This window comes from Dasypus novemcinctus, chromosome 23 (genome assembly GCF_030445035.2).
Source record: "Dasypus novemcinctus isolate mDasNov1 chromosome 23, mDasNov1.1.hap2, whole genome shotgun sequence".
NCBI classification, from domain to species: domain Eukaryota; kingdom Metazoa; phylum Chordata; class Mammalia; order Cingulata; family Dasypodidae; genus Dasypus; species Dasypus novemcinctus.
In genome coordinates, this window is record NC_080695.1 from 61270846 (window position 1) to 61283408 (window position 12563).

Sequence of the window (12563 nt, forward strand, 5' to 3'; positions counted from 1 at the left end):
CCCTCTCAGTTCAATGCCTGGTTGGAGTGTGTTTGCCACAACACTAACCAGATCAGTGTGATAGAGGATCCAACCTGGAGGCTAAGATCCTTGTAATTCAAACTTTCTCAAAAGCAGTTCTTGAGCCTTTGCTGGAAGCCCCATCCCTTTCCAGTAGGAAATAATTCCACTCCCCTCTGCATCCTCAACAATCAGTCCCTGTTAGTAGAGAAGGAGATTGGGAGGGTTGTATATCTTTAGTCCCAAGGCAAAGAATGGTGCAGCCCCAGCAGGCCAAATTTGTGAGTCAAAAGCTGAGTTAGCCTTAGCCTTTGTCCCTCTCTCTCCCCTTTCCAGTGGAGGTACATCCTCAACAATCAGTCCTGGCTAGAAGAGAGGGAGATTGCAAGGGTTGGATTTCTCCTGTCCTTCCCTGGCTCCCAGGACAAACAATGGTGTGGGCTCGCCCAGTCTGGAAGGGCTCCTGGGATACAGCAGACCAAATTTGTGGATCAGAAACTGCGTCAGCCTTAGGCTGTGTCCTCTCCCCTTTCCTGGGGCAGTAGATCCCTGGAGCCCCCTTTATCTGCAGCCAGCTCAGAGACTTGAGAATTCTAAAGTGTCTTTAGTGTGGGGGAGGGTGCTGGCAGCAGCAGCTGCTGGTTTCAAATCACAGCTTTGCCATCCTCACGATTCCCCTCCTTTGTTCCTCTCTCTTCTGGGCGGTGTCCAATATTCACCTGGTGTCCTAAACCCTAGAAGATCTTTTTCAAGGTCATTTTAGCCTATCTTCTAGCTATTTTTCTAGCAGAGAAGAGAGTTCCATGTCTTTCTAGTCTGCCATCTCCCAGAAGTCTGGGTTGGCTTTTACAATGGAAATTTATAGGTTAAAAGCTTACCATTTTGAGGCTGTGAAAATGTCTGCATCAAGGCATCATCAGAGATGCAGTCTCACCAAAGGTCAGCTGCTGGTGATCCTGGACACCTGCCGTATGGCAAGGCACAATGGTGGCTCTGCCAGTCTCTACCACCTCTACCAGGTTTCCTGTCTCCCCAAGTTCAGCTGTGGGCTATCAGGCACATGGCAAGGCATAATTGCTGGTCAGCTCGTCTCTCCTGGCTTCTCTCTCCTGGCTTCTGTCTCTGCAGTTTTTCCTCCTGTGTCTGCAGCTTTTGCTCATCCATTTATAAAGGATGCCAGTAAGAGGATCAAGACCCACCCCAGCCCATGCCCTGCTGGAGCAATTTAATCAAATGGCCCTTAAACTGATCTGATCTAATTAAAGCTTCACAGTAGTTTGAACTTAAGATCATAGCTTTCTGGGGTCTACAAAAGACTCAAACCAACACAGCTTCCACAGAGAACCTGCCCCAGGCAGACAGGAAACTCCATGCCCGAGTCTAGGTATCCCAGCGCCTTGGGCTGCCCAAACCAGGCACAAGAGATAAGCCTCCTTTAGTGGAGTTAGCAAGAGACCCTCCTTACTGGTTCAGCCCAGGGATGGGCCAGGCGTCAGTGTCAAATCCCAGCTCTGCCACTGACAAGCTGGGTAAGCCTCACCCCACTGAGCCTGCGGTCCTAAGACCGGCTTGCAAAGTGGTCATGCCAATCTCGCGCCATCATACATTCAAGCACCAGCCACACTACCCAGTAAATGGTAGGCATGACCATCCTTCACCACGACAAAGGGGACAGGCTTAGCACCTGCCACAATGGAAGGGGTGAATAATAAAGAATGAGTTTTCCGTGTGTTGCCCACAGTTCCTCAAGCTGTTTGGAGGTGGGGTGGGGGTCCCCAGTTTCCAGGGTACAAATGGGACTGAGATGCCAGGACAGGCAGGGCCATTCCTCAGACCCAAGGGGACCCAAACAGCAATAGGATAACGCTTTCATGAATGATGGCTTGGCCAGGCAGGCAGAGGGGAGGTATCTGGGGCAAAAAGGACAGGAAATAGGACTGGGGGAAGGCCCCCTGTTTCCTATTTTCTACTGACTTGGGCCTAGGTTCCTTCTTTCCCTGACAGTCTCAACCCCCTTCGTCTGCTCACTGCACACTCCCCTACCCTCCAGGCATTCAACATCAGTTTCCAACACCCAAAAAGGTAGTGCCTAAACCCCTCAGGCTTTGGAGTCAGGGAGGGCTGGATTCAAATCCTGCCACTCCCACTTGCAATTGTGGTCTTGGGCAAGTCACTCAGCTCTCTGAGCTTCAGTTTCCCCTTCTGTGAAGTGGGAACTAAACACCCTATTTGTGGAAGATCCCAGCACAGCTCCCGGCTCACAGCAAGTACCTGGTCAGTGTGAGCAGAGCACAGGCCATTAGGGGGCCATGGCCAGCTTGTTGGGCCCCTGGCGAGATCTGCTTCTCTTTGATATGGCCTGTTCCAACCATTCTGGAAGGAACTTGGCAGTTTCTTACAAACTGAACATACACTTAGACACTTTGTCTCACTCCTGGGCATTTATCCCAGAGAAATGAAAAACATGTCTGTATAAAAACCTGTACATGAAGGCTCAGAGCAGCTTTAACTGTAATGCCAGAGAACTGGAAACAGCCAGATGCCCCTCTATAGGTGAATGGTTAAACTAACTGTGGCATGTCCACACTGTGGAATACTACTCAGCTAAAAAAAAGGAATTGCTGACACTTTTTTCAACAAGTTGCAAGGTTCTTCAGAGAGTTATGTTGAGTGAAAAAAACCCAACGTCTATAGATAGACAGAGATAGGCAGACAGAGATAAGTGGAAAATAGAGCTAGATGATAATAGGTAGATGGATAGAATGCTACAGCAAATGTGCAACATGCTAAAATTGGTGGATCTGGGTGTCTGGGTGGGGCGAGTATGTTGAAGTTCTCTGTAAGAGTTTCGTATTATTTTTGCAACTGTCCTGTACATTTGAAATTACTGATAGTACACTTCAGATAGATCATATGGCATGTGACTATATCTCAATAAAACTGCTTAATAAATAAATAAATAAATAATTGTGCAAGAATAACCAGAAATTGCAGCTATGTATAGCAGGGGAAACAGAGATTGAGGGATGAAGAAGTTTCTTGTCTATTTTTTGTTTATTAGTAGTAGTAGTACTGAGATAATGAAAATGCACTACCAACGAGTGAAGGGATAAATGCACAACTATGTCATTATACTAAATACCATTGATTGTACACTTTGGGTGAATTGTATGCTTTATTAATTTGTATCAATAAAATCGATTTGGAAAAAAACAAAAAACTTTTGAAATTATTTCAAAATACAAAGTTTAAAGGGGGAAAAAAAAAGAGAGCCAATCTTGAAAGATATATACTGTACAATTCCACTTTATAAAATTCTGGAAATGATGAAATTCTCCATCTGGAGAAGAGCTTGGTGGTTGCCAGAGATCAGGGGACAGAGCGGGGAGGGGAGGAGGTGCTCTGTAAAGGGGAGGGCTCGGCAGTGAGCAAAGCCTGCTGTATCTTGAGCGCCGTGCTGGTTACCCAGATCGATGCCTGTGATGAAAGGACACAGAAGGCTGCACACACATTGCACCCATGTCAATGTTGGGGTGCCATAATCATATACGATGTAACTACTGGGGAGACTGGGTGGGGGCACGCAGGAATTCTCTGTACTATTTCTGCAACTTCCTGTGAGTCTGAATCTATAATTATTTCCAAATAAAAATTTTAAAAATACGATCTGCATGGTATGATGCCTGCATTTTGCTTGAACGGATTGCAGCCAAGAGGAAAACAGCAGAAGAGTGCGCTCACAAGAAAGTGAAAAAAATGCTGGGCAAAAGGTGGCCGCTGACGGCCCTGAGGGGTGAGGATGTGGGAATCACTGTCCGGTCTGCTCTGCTGCTGTCAGTTTTGGAATTTTCCAAAATAAAAAAGTTAAATTTAAAAAGTCCAAACACTTCACACCCGCTGGGATGACTGTTATTGAAAAAAAGGGAAATAACAAGTGCTGGCAAGGATGTGGAGAAACTGAAATGCTTGTTATGTTGTTGGTAGGAATGTAGAATGGTGCTGGCGCTGCGGAAAAGAGTTTCCTCAAAAAATTAAACATAGAATCACCATCTGATCCGGTGTGTAGAAGGAATCTTGCCCCCTATGAAGATATGTTCAAGTCCTGGACCCCGGTTCTGAGGGTGGGAACTCATTTGCAAATGGAGTGAGAACTGAATCAGGGTGGGCCTTCAACTGACAGGGCTGGGGTTCTATAAGCAAAGGAAATTTGGATGCGGAAACACAAGCCCCAGGAGGAGACAAACTGATGGCCGTGTGACGGAGGCGGAGACTGCCTGCCAGCAAGCTGCCACCACAGCGCGCAGGCGTCGGAGAAGCCACGGCCTGCCAGCCCCACGACTGAGGCCTTCCAGCCTCCAGAACGTGAGCCGATACAGTCCTGCTGTTCAAGCCAACCAGTGCGTGGTATTTGTCATAGCAGCCCTGGCAAACTGAGACCCTGAGCATTTCCACTCTTAGGTCTGCCCTGAAGAACTGAGAACAGGGAGTCAGATGCTTGCACACCAGCGCTCATAGCAGCATATTCACAGTAGCCCAAAGGTGCCCATCGAAGGGTGCATGGATAAACAAAATGTGCCACAGCCACACTGGAATATCATTCAGCCATAAAAAGGAAGTGAGGTTGCGATACATGTAACAACAGGGCTGGACCTTGGAGAAACTGTTGTTGACTGAAATAAGTCAGACGCAAGAGGATAAATATTGCCGATTCCACTTAGGTGAATTATTTTGAGCAAGCAAATTCATAGAGACAGAAAGTAGATGAGAGGGTACGAGGGGCAGGGGCGGGAGGAAGGGAGTCATGGCTTAATGGGCAAGAGGCTTCTGTTCTGGATGGTGAAAAAGGCTTGGCAGTGGATGGTGGTGATGGTAGCACAGTGCTGTGGCTGGAATTAATACCACTGAGCTGCACATTAAAAGGTGATTAAGATGGAAATTCCGTGTTTTACATTTGCCACCACAGTTTTTAAAACAGCCGAGATGCATGGGGGTTGGGCCACGGACACACAGACACGCCGACACAGGTGTGCACAGGGTGCACTGACTCTGCCCAGGAATTCTCCCAGGCGGCTGTGTGTGCGCATGCGTGTTAAAGTAAAGAATGCTTGAAACACCACGGTGGCGTCCAGCCAGGCCGGGCGGCAGGTTTGTCTGGCCATCTGCAGGGTGGGGCCGAGGACTTTCTGGGAACTGGGTGGGGGCTGGGCAGCTGAGATGGTTCCACATGGTGGGGGGGAGGGACAGTCCCCCCATAAGAGGTGGGATCTCAGCAGTTTCCCTGGGGAGGCAGGGGCTGGCTGCTAGGCGAGGCAGGCTAGGGGAGGCCCATCATTTCATGGGGGGGCCCCCTCAGGGAGCCTTGGGTGGGGGACACAGTGCCAGCCCACCCTGCCAGATCACCTGGATGGCATTATGATGTCACAATTTTTACATGAAGGCTTGACTTAGGAGGACACAATTGCTCGAGCCTCAGTTTCCTCAATGAGAAAATAGGTCCAGTTGCAACGTGAATCTCACGGGGTTGTAAAGGTCAGGCACACACGGTGATGACTCAGCACCTGCACTAAGGCCCTACAGTTAAATCCTTCAATGTATGGCACGGTTATGAGAAAGTGAGGCCCAGAGAGGTTGAGGATCTTGCCCAAGGTCACACAGGAATAGAGGAGTGAGGAGACGTGATTCAAACCTGTAGGAAAAACACTTAGTTCAAGGCCCTTTCGTGGTAATTGCTCTCATCATTATTATTTTAAGTGTTAAAGCGTGTTCACAGCTGAATCACTAGCTGAGAGGGAAATGCAGGGTAAAAAACGTCCGGCTGTTCCCACTTGGAGATCGCCACCAGCTTGGCTCTGGCTCGGGAGATGGTGACTGGAAAAGCCTGGGAAGTCACTGCCTGGCCCCCAGCCCCCGTCCCTGCTGAGGACCACCCCTCCCACAAGAGGCCTCCAGTCCAGCCTGCTGGGGCAGGGGGCAGGAAGGGGACCCCTAACTGGCCAAGCCCAGAGCCCCCCAGCCCAGCCCCGCGCTGGCTTCTCACACACGACGCAGGAGCCACACGTGAGGCGCAGGCTGCCGGGTCTTCAGGCCGCAGGGGTGTCTCCTTGCTGCGTGACTGAGCCTCAGTTTCCCCCTCTGGAACGGGGCCGGCCAGGTCTGTCGCTCAGGAGGCTGTGAGAATTGGCGGGGGGAGCCGGCGCCCACCAACCTCCCACGGTCGCCCTTGACCTTCAGTCCCTGCTGAAGCCCAGTTTCCTCACGGAGGAGGGAGAACGTCCCGGCGTGGGGAGAGCGGCACGGCGCCGCGCAGGCGCAGGAGCGGCCGCGCGGGCTGCGGGCGCCGGGGCTCGGGGCAGGGGCTGCGGGGCAGGGGCTGCGGGGCAGGGGTGTCCTGTGGAGCCGTCAGGGAACCCCGGGCCCCACAGTGGTGCTGGGGCACAGACGCCGGGCTGGAAGTGACCTCCGGGGCCCCACAGGCTCCTTCCGGAAAGTTCTGAGCAGCTCTGGATCCCGCCGCCGCGGGCGCCACGGGCTGCTGAGTCACCGAGGACCTTGGTGAGCCCGTGATGACTAAGGGAGCGGGGCCTGCGGGAGGGGAAACACGAGGACGGCGGCGCCCCGGGACCAAGGCCTCCCGCCACCCACACGGCCGCTTCCGGCCGGAGGGAGCCCCGGGGGTGGGGGTGGGAAGCCCTCGGTTAGGGCTGGTGACAGCTTCTGGCGTTCGGTGGCGTAATTTATGGGGAGCCCGATCCACACCTGAGCAGGCCCCTTGTGGGATGGAAGGTCATCTGAGGGGGTGATGGGGGGCTGAGGGGGGAGGAGCAGAGGGAAGGAAGGTGGGGGAAGGAGACACCCCAAGGCAGGGAGACGAGCCCAGACTGTGTCCTCTGGAGAAACTGAGCCAGGCCCGTCTGGGCTGGAGGCTGCAGTGGCCCCCGCTTCTGCCCCTCACCCACAGCTGGGATCAGACCTTGTCAGGTGGCCACAATGCCCTGGGCTCCCAGCTGGCCTCGCCCCCTCAGAGACGCCACCACAGCCTCGACAGTCCATCTTGACCCACCACCCAGCGCCGCTGCCCGTCACCCCCGGCAGGATGACAGCCTCCAGTGCCCCCAAGGCCAGGCATGGTGATGGGGGCTGGGCAGGGGACAGCAGGGAGAGGTGGGGCCCGAGGGCAGTAGGCGCTCACAGCCTCACGCAGCTCCAACTGGTGCTTGGCCTGCGGGAATGTGAGGCTGGGGCGGGGGTGGAGGGGGTCCGTTATTCAGGCAAGTCCGAAACCTGGATTTTCTTTTCTTAATCCTTATTTCTAAATAAGGATTAAATTTAGATTTGAATTTTGCAATTTCAAAAACATCTCAGGACTGTGCAAGGCACACAGAGCCTGTCTGTGGCCGGCTCTGCCTCACATGGAGGGCAGCCCTGTGGCCTGGCCCCTGGCCAACCCCAGGCCCCGTCCCCCCTTCCGCTGCCCCCTCAGGAATCCTGAAGTGGCAGCCGCTGCCCAGACTTACAGCCAGCGGTTTCCCGCCTCCCGGCCTCTGCCCGCCGCCCCTCGCCTCCGGGGCTTTGCCTCATGGTGCAGCACCCCTGAGCTGCCCGGGGTGAGGAGGCCCAGGTCCCTGGGACCCCCCACCGGGCCACCACTGACAGCGACAGCCCCTAGGACTGAGCTTGCTTCATTTCCTCCACTCTCAGCCACCCCTGATCTATTAGCAGCAAGCGGAGAGGTGAAAACATGGAAACAGGTTGTATTCGTCTTCTGTGACTGCGGTAACTAGTTACCACACACTTGGTGGCTTAAAACAACGGGTTTATTCTCGCACCGTCCCGAGTGCCAGAGGCCTGCGATCCAGCTGCTGGGGAGCCCGCGCTACCCCCGCGGCCCTGGGAGAGCAGCCTTCCCGGCCTCCTCCAGTCCTCGGCTTGTGGCCGCACCCCTCCAATCTCTGCCCCAAAGCCGCATGGCTTCCTTCTCTTCTCTCCATGTGTCTCTCATAAGGACACCCGTCAGTGGCTCTAGAGCCCACCTGGCTCATCCAGGAGGATCTCATCTCAAAATCCTTAATCACATCTGCAAAGGCCATGTTTCTAAATAAAGTTAACTTGGCACGAGTTTGGAGATTAGAACGTGGGTACATCTTTTTGGGGGGTTGGGCACCATTTAATTCCTTACACTGGTTCAAATCCCAATTCACCCCCAAGGCCTACAGGTGATATGATGAGGCCCCTGCCAAACTCGTTGTAACAGCTACCCTGGCCTCCTCTAGGCTCCTGAGCGTACCAAGCTCACTCCTGCCTCAGGACCTTTGCATGTGCCATCCCCTCTACCTAGAATGCTTTCCTTGCAGGTTGTGCTGTGGCTTGAGCTGGGTGTGTGTGGCGGGGAGAAGGGCACACATCTCTCAGCAGACCCCAACCTCCTTCGTGAAGTGGCAGCTTCGCCAGCTCCAAGCCCTCTGACCCAGCCAACACCGCAGGTTATTTCACACCTCAGGGCCTTTGTCCAGGAGGTGCCCTGAGCCAGGTATGCCTTTTCCCACTTTGTCCCAAGACCAGTTTCTTCTCAGACATTTATTCCTTCCCTTTTACACCTTCCCAGCTGATAGAATGAACCTTTTAATCCCGTAGCAAATTTTACCCTTCAGGGTTCAGCACAAACATCATCTCCTCAGAGAGGCTGAACTGGGTTGAACTGTGTTCCCCCAAAGACATGTCCAAATCCTCACCCCCAGTACCTTATTTGGAAATAGAGTCTGCAAAGATGAGGCCAAGCTGGGTCAGGGTGGGCTAAGGGCTGGGGTCCTTACAAGAGGGAAATTTGGACATGCAGACACGCAGGGAGAACGGGGGCAGAGACTGGAGTGGCGATTCCGCAAACCAAGGAACGCCAGAGGTTGCTGGCAGCTGCCGGGAGCTGGAAAGGGCAAGGAAGGACCCTCCCTAGAGCCTTCGGAGGGCAGACGGCAGCCGCCGGCTTGATTTCAGACTTCTGGCCTCCAAACTGTGAGACGAGGCCTTTCTGGTGCTTTAAGGCCCCGCAGGTTGTGGTCCTCTGTGCCCGAGGCCTAGAACACCGCGATGGAGGCTTCCCAGGAAGAGTGGCCAGACGAGGCTCTCCAAGACCTTGCCCGGTCACTCTTGACCCTTTATTTTTGTCCTCCCAGAAATCATGGCTCCCTGAAATTGTCTTGATGATGGTTCATTTCCTCAGCCTCGTATCCCCCCACAGGTGCCAGCTCCCCCCCCGCCCCCCCATGCTTCCTCAGGGGCCCCTCAAGCTTCTGGCGCTTAGCAGGAGCCACTGAGCATGTTACAGCCACAGGCACATATCAGACACATCGGCTTTCAGAACTGTCGAGTGTGAGGGGAAAGAGACGCCCTACAGGCAAGGACAGGCCGTGTCTGAAATGGGGGCCTCCTCGGCGGCTCGGGTGCCCCCGGGGACGTGGCCTGGCTACTTGCTGCTGTGGCCAGGCCTGGCGAGGAGGCGTGCTCGTGGGTGTCGGCGCTCGTGGGCTGCAGGAGCCTTCCGCGCTGGGACCCGCGTTTCCAGGCCAGTCCCTGCTGCAGGCGAGCCAAAGGCAGCGAGAGGTCAAGGCACGGACCCCAGAGCCGGGCAGCCTGGCCTCACGTGCAGCCGCGTGTGACCTTGGGCGCTGCTGCCCTGGGCAGCCCGGCGGACACCAGCCGAACACTTGCAGCAGGCTTCGGAGCCAGGCCCCGCTGTCCCCATTTCTCAGATGAGCAACTGGAGGCTCGGCGGGCTGAGGGTGCCACATGCAAAGGCACGCAGCTTCCAAGGGCAGAGCTGGGGTTCAAGCACTCTGGCCACCAATCCGCTCGGCGTTGGCTGCAGCAAAGGCTCAAGGTCCAGGTCCCACGTCCGCCCCCTGGGCTGTCCCGAGCACAGGAGAAGGGGAGGGGGAGAGAGCCAGGCTGGAGGCTTCAGGGCCTTTGGTCCTGTGCCCAGGAGCCCTGGCACCGCAGCGCAAGCCACACGCTCGGGAGCAGCATCTGCACCACCCTGCGGGGTGGGCCCAGGGGCGGGCCTGCCGGAACGTCCTGGCTCCGTCCCCACAGGGCACACGCACGGGCCTGGCACAGGGACAGCTTGCTCCCAGGGGCCAGTCATGAGGCGACAGGACCTTCCCCTTCAGTCTTGAGGAGGAGCTGCCCTCTGGCAGGTTTCCTAACACAAGAAGCGTTTATTTTTTGTTTTGTTTTGTTTCCCCTTATTCTTTAGACTTCAGATAATAAAGTTCCTCAGAGATAAAGAAAGTCACTAAGAAACTCTATAGAAACCAGAGATCTTTGGGGCTTGAGGTGGGCGTGGGGAGATGCCAAGGTTCTGGAAGCCTCTGGAAGGTTCTGGAAAGGTAGCCCACCCCACCTCTCGGCTAACTCCAGCCTTACATCTGTAAGCAGCAGCATGATGGCCTGCAAGCCACTCAACCGGACCAGCATCACGGGCTATTTCATACCACAGGGCCTTTGCCCGGGCGGTCCCTCACCTGGAACTCTTTCTCTTCCACTTTGCCTCCAGACCAACTCCTTTTCCGACATTTCCTCCCTGATGTTCTCCCTGGTGCCTTCCCACCTCTCCCCACTGGTAGAATGAGTCCCTACGGGGCCAGGGGCAGTTCTGTCATGGAGCCTCTACAGTGGGACTCCATTCGTTTGGCAGTGTAGACGTCTACACCCGTTTGCTATGCTCCTGACACTTGAAAGGGGGTCAAGAGCACGTCCATTGTCAAGGAGCAGCCTCCATGACCGAAGCACCACCCCTCGCCCAGAGTCCGGAGGACGGTGCACGAGCCCTTCTCTCGCCCAGGCTCTCCCCTGTGACCTTTCCCCTCAGCTGTCCCTAGAAGGGCCCCAGACCCCCAGCGGGAAGCACTGGCCCCCCTGCCCACGGCGCTTTATCCCGTTCATCAGTCTCCCCGACACCCTGTTCGGTCACCCTGGCTAGGCCCAGGCCTCGGCAAGGGAGGAGCGGGGGTCGGGGAAGGTGCCACCTGGCCTGTCTGTCCCCCCTCCCCCGGGGCAGTTCTCTGCACACACCCAGAGCCTGGGCCTAATGACTGAGGGAGGGAGCAGGAAAGAGCAACAAGAAAACAGGAACGGGCCCTTATGTGGCACTTACTGGATGCCAGGCCCTGCTCGAGACGGGTCTCTAGTTGACGTTGTGAAATCCTCACGTGGTCTCCGAGACACTCGGTGCAGAGGTGGTGAGGCTGGGATCACGTCAAATGGGCGACAGCCCCCTGGCCGGCTCCAGTGCTGCCAAGAGGATGATGAGAGAATGTTCCCCAAGCAGGCCAGGCTCAGGCCGGGCGAGCAGCAGGGGGCCCCGGGGGAGTCGGCCCTGGCCCTGCCGGGCTCCCCACATGTCAGCCTGGGGGTCTGCTCCATGAGCCTCTGGCCCAGAGCCCAGGCGCTCACAGCTAGCGGTCTTGGCCCCGAGATGGCGAGTTCCAGGCCCCTGACCCATGGTTGGTGGCTCAGCACACGGTCACCCTGACCCCCCTGCGACCGGTAGCGCAGAGTGGAGGAGACGACTGGCTTTGCTTCCAGCTGCTTCCACAGAGACCCTGTTTGCCAGTCTTTGCTGGCTCCCCCACGCCCGGAGGTCTCATCTCCACCATCACTTATCTAATGCACAGCTCACAACAGATCCATTTAAAATAAACATTTCCTTATTCATTATTCATTTGAAATGGAAATTTTCTGTTACTACCTAGTAAAATCATCTTTGGAGGGTTTTTCTATGTTCTCCAATGGCTTTATGACAATGCCTAACTCTGCAAGTAAGACATGAGCTCTCCACGTACCACCTAAAGCCATCATGTGCTCCACACACGCGCTGTACACCCTCCTGGAGGGCGGTCTCCATCCCTCCCTCCTCGACCCCAGACCTAGGAAGCCCCTACCCCTTCCCAGATTTTCAAAAGAGGGGGCAGTTCCGGCACATTCCTTCTGCTCTGAGCACAACCAGCAGGCAGCAGGGATTGCAATGCTGGGTTCCTCCACATCTTTCCTGGGAGGAGACCTTGAAATTCAACTTCAGCAGGCTGTTGAGGGGAAAGAAACCTACCTGGATTGGAAGCCAGGAGCCCCAGCTCCGCTAAGTCACCATGTGACCAGGGCCGGTCATGTCCCCAGTCTGAGCTACCATGGCAACAGGAATAACCGTCCCACTGCTCCCCTAAAGCTCCCAGGAGCGCTGCCGGCACATCTTGAGTCCCCAGCTGCGCCCTCCCCATTCTGAGAGAGAAAGGGCAGGTGGCCTTCCTCGGGGAACTGAGGGGCATGAAAGCGCCAAAGCAGCCCAGTGAAAATCTCAGACACCAACAGACAAGAGCTGCCTCATCAGCGCCACTCAGCAGCTGAGCTGCTCCAGGTCCTCATCAACCCCTGGCCGCCTCCCTTCCCAAGCCCTGGCCTCCGTCCCTCTGCCTGTGAAACGGGGGCGATGATTCCGAAACAAGGAGAGACTGCCTGCACGTGGGGATTTGCTCAGGATGAGGTCTCCCTGGTAAGCTGTGATGGGAGGGGAGGGC

The 12563-nt window shown here is 55.2% G+C and overlaps 1 long non-coding RNA gene across 2 annotated transcripts; it reads left to right on the forward strand.

Moving 5' to 3' along the window:
• Nucleotides 1–6400: 6400 nt before the first annotated feature.
• LOC131275616 (uncharacterized) lies at nucleotides 6401–8130 on the forward strand. 2 transcript variants are annotated; one of them, XR_009183042.1, is made up of 3 exons: nucleotides 6401–6552; nucleotides 6969–7127; nucleotides 7481–8130. It is a non-coding gene; the product is annotated as an uncharacterized lncRNA (long non-coding RNA). The 2 variants fall into 2 exon arrangements; XR_009183041.1 differs by lacking the exon at nucleotides 6401–6552 and having other exon boundaries at nucleotides 6879–7127.
• The last annotated feature ends 4433 nt before the right edge of the window (nucleotides 8131–12563 follow it).